Raw genomic sequence first — 3,837 nt, 5'->3', positions numbered from 1 at the left:
CCTCTCACGAGCAATTCCTCTTACAAGAGGTCGAGACTCTGTTGAGCGTGGGTGCCATAGAGGAGGTGCCGCACGACATGCGGGGCAGGGGATTCTATTCCCGATATTTTCTCATCCCCAAGGCGAAAGGAGGTCTCCGACCCATACTAGACCTCCGAGAGCTCAACAGGTACCTGCTCAAGCTCAAATTTCGCATGGTAACCCTGGGGACCATTATTCCCTCCCTGGATCCAGGAGACTGGTTTGCCGCCCTCGATATGAAGGACACGTACTTCCATGTCGCAATTTATCCTCCCCACCGACGCTACCTGCGGTTCGTGGTCAACAACGCGCACTACCAGTTTGCGGTGCTACCCTTCGGCCTGTCCACCGCGCCGAGGGTCTTTACCAAGTGCATGGCAGTGGTGGCCGCTGCCCTCCGCCGTCGTCGCATACATGTCTACCCGTATCTCGACGATTGGCTGGTTCGCGGGCCATCCCGACAGCTGGTAGCAGATCACATGGCCGAGACGCTATCCCTGTTTCGGTTTCTGGGCCTTCTCATCAATGCCGAGAAGTCCACTTTCACTCCATCGCAATGAGTGGAGTTCATTGGAGCGGTCCTGGACTCCAGTTTGGCCAGAGCCTGCCTCCCACGACCTCGGCACCAGGCGATGGTATCCATCATCCGGGACCTGCACACCTTTCCCACGACAACGGTCCGGTCCTGCCTATGCCTCCTGGGCCACATGGCATCCTGTACGTTCGTCACCACGTACGCGAGGCTGCGCCTTCGCCCATTTCAATCTTGGCTGGCGTCGGTGTACCGCCCGCACCGCGACCCCATAGATATGGTAGTCACAGTCACGAAACCAACCCTCGATTCGCTCAGCTGGTGGCTGAACCCAGAGGTCGTGTGTGCAGGAGTCCCGTTCCGCCCTCCTCGCCTATCCGTCACCCTGACCACGGATGCCTCGGCGTTGGGATGGGGGGCTCACCTGGGCGACCTTCACACCCAGGGTCTCTGGTCACCCCAAGAGCTCTCCCTCCACATCAACTGCTCCTCCCTGCTCTGCACGGAAGCGATGCTCCTGTGGGACTTCTGCGTGACCCACTCGATTCATCTGGAAGCGTTCTTTCTTCCAGGAGTGCAGAACACGCTGGCCGACCATCTCAGCAGGTCGTTCCTCTCCCACGAGTGGTCCCTTCGTCCAGATGTGGTGCACACGATTTTCCAAAGGTGGGGGTTTCCCCAGATAGACCTGTTTGCCTCCAAGGAGAACAGGAAGTGCCACCAGTTTTGTTCCAGGGTCGCTCTCCGGGCTCCCTGTCGGACGCATTCCTCTGCTTATGGACGGATCATCTCCTCTACGCCTTCCCTCCGTTCCCGCTCATACACCGTGTGCTGCTCAAACTTCGGAGGGACAGGGCCCACCTAATACTCGTCGCTCCGGCCTGGCCGAGGCAGCACTGGTACACCCTGCTGCTCAAGCTCTCCGTTCGGGATCCCATTCCCCTTCCAGTATGGCCGGACCTCATCACGCAGGACTTCGGCAGACTCCGCCACCCGGACCTACAGTCCCTCCCTCTTACAGCTTGGTACCTGCGTGGTTGACCCACGCGGAGAAGGGCTGTTCGGCGGCAGTGCAGCAAGTCCTGCTTGAAAGCAGAAAGCCTTCCACTCGCTCCACCTACCTCGTGAAATGGAAGTGTTTCGCGCTCTGGTGCGACCAGCGCGGCCTTAATCCCTTCCTAGTCCCGGTCCCTACAATCCTGTACTACCTCTGGTACCTTAAGGAGCAAGGACTCACGGTCTCCTCCTTGAAGGTGCACCGGGCAGCCGTGTCCGCCTTTCGTCCATCCATGGGAGGTTGATCCATCTTCTCGAACCAGATGGTTTCCCGCTTCCTTAAGGGCCTGGACCGGTTGTACCCGCCGATACGACGTCCTACCCCGGCCTGGGATTTGAACCTGGTTCTGGCCAGGCTTATGGGGGCCTCCTTCGAGCCCTTGGCCATGTGCTCCCTGCTCTACCTGTCGTGGAAGACGGCTTTCCTCGTCGCTATAACGTCGGCAAGACGAGTGTCCGAGCTCTGTGCCCTAACGGTTGGTCCACCTTATACCGTCTTCCACGGAGACAAGTGCAGCTTCGACCACACCCGGCCTTCCTCCCTAAGGTGGTGTCGGCCTTCCACCTCAACCAGGAGATCTTCCTTCCGGTCTTCTTCCCGAAGCCGCACGTCTCACCTCGTGAGCAACAGCTTCACACCCTGGATGTCCGCAGGGCTCTCGCTTTTTATATTGAGCGGACGAAGCCCTTCCGGCGTTCGCCCCAGCTGTTTGTAGCGGTTGCTGATCGCATGAAAGGCGAGCCGGTCTCCTCTCAGCAAATTTCCGCATGGGTGACGGCATGTATCCGGACATGCTACGAGCTTGCTCGCGTGCCAGCTAGCCGCCTCACCGCTCACTCCACGAGGGCGCAAGCCTCGTCTGCCGCCTTCCTGGCCCATGTCCCCATCCAGGACATCTGTAGAGCGGCCACATGGTCTTCTGTCCACACCTTCGCTTCCCACTATGTGTTGGTGCAGCAATCCAGAGACGATGCAGCTTTCGGCTCCGCAGTCTTACACTCTGCCACGTCTCACTCCGACCCCACCGCCTAGGTAAGGCTTGGGAATCACCTAACTGGAATGCATAGGAGCAATCACTCGAAGAAGAAAAGACGGTTACTCACCGTAGTAACTGTTGTTCTTCGAGATGTGTTGCTCCTATCCATTCCAGACCCGCCCTCCTTCCCCACTGTCGGAGTAGCCGGCAAGAAGGAACTGAGGAGCGGACGGGCCGGCTGGGGTATATATCCAGCGCCATAGCGGTGCCACTCCAGGGGGCACCCAGCCGGCCCGCCGGAGTTGCTAGGGTAAAAATGTTCCGAAGAGCCGTGCACGCGCGGCACACGCACCTAACTGGAATGGATAGGAGCAACACATCTCGAAGAACAACAGTTACTACGGTGAGTAACCGTCTTTTCTGCTGCCCTTCACTCGTACAGGAAGGAGAATAACATTTCATTCCACTCAATCCCAAAGTGATGTGTAACCCACCACCATCCCAAACTGGTCATTTTGGGGAAGCGGCCCCACCATGCTGCATAGCTAGGCAGAGTAGGGGTGTCTATGGAAACACGGCCTGTTCCTGAAGTCTTCCCCCAGCTCCTCACTAGATGTGAGGGGGGAGCTCATTCAGCCCCTGCTTATGCTTAGTATTGGGAAACTCCTTAGTGTCCCTATCTCTAGTGGCCTTAGATTTCTCCTCCTGTACCTGTTTTAGCAGCTCAGATGAGGTGGCCGAGTGGTTAAGGTGATGGACTGCTAATCCATTGTGCTCTGCACGCGTGGGCTCAAATCCCATCCTCATCGGCTGTGTTTGGTCTTCACTCTCCTTTATAGACAACCATCTCCCCTCTTGGTACAATGACAGATCAAACAAGGTTGCTTCTTGCAAACAAAAACCTTCTCAGAATCTCAGCTACCCACCCCCGCCCTTGCTTCAAATAAAATGTCTAAATCCCAGATTTCTAAAAAAATTCTCTAGTCCTATATTTCTTAGTTTTTATCTCAAAGGGGAACAGCCTCATAATCTCCCCCAAACACCCTGGGACCTCCCCAAATAATTAAAATACCCCCAACCTGAGCAAGGCCACAACAGTGAACCAGAGCTAGTGTCTAGGCCAAGCTGTTCTGAAGGAGACAACTCAACCATTTTCTCTCTGCTTCCCTTGTCAAAGTCTAACTGAGAAACCAAAATTCCCCAAACTGAAAATTTTCTGCTGAAAAACCACTACTGTTTGTGGACTTTGGT

The 3,837-nt window shown here is 56.2% G+C and overlaps 1 non-coding gene across 1 annotated transcript; it reads left to right on the top strand.

Annotated features, from left to right (window-relative positions):
• The first annotated feature begins 3,313 nt into the window (after nucleotides 1-3,313).
• On the top strand, nucleotides 3,314-3,395 carry TRNAS-GCU. The gene has a single exon. It is a non-coding gene; the product is annotated as a tRNA-Ser (tRNA).
• Nucleotides 3,396-3,837: the final 442 nt, after the last annotated feature.

Source organism: Mauremys mutica, unplaced genomic scaffold (genome assembly GCF_020497125.1).
Source record: "Mauremys mutica isolate MM-2020 ecotype Southern unplaced genomic scaffold, ASM2049712v1 Super-Scaffold_100120, whole genome shotgun sequence".
NCBI classification, from domain to species: domain Eukaryota; kingdom Metazoa; phylum Chordata; order Testudines; family Geoemydidae; genus Mauremys; species Mauremys mutica.
Note: the sequence above shows the minus strand (reverse complement) of the source record. Positions and strands in the feature narration are given on the sequence as shown.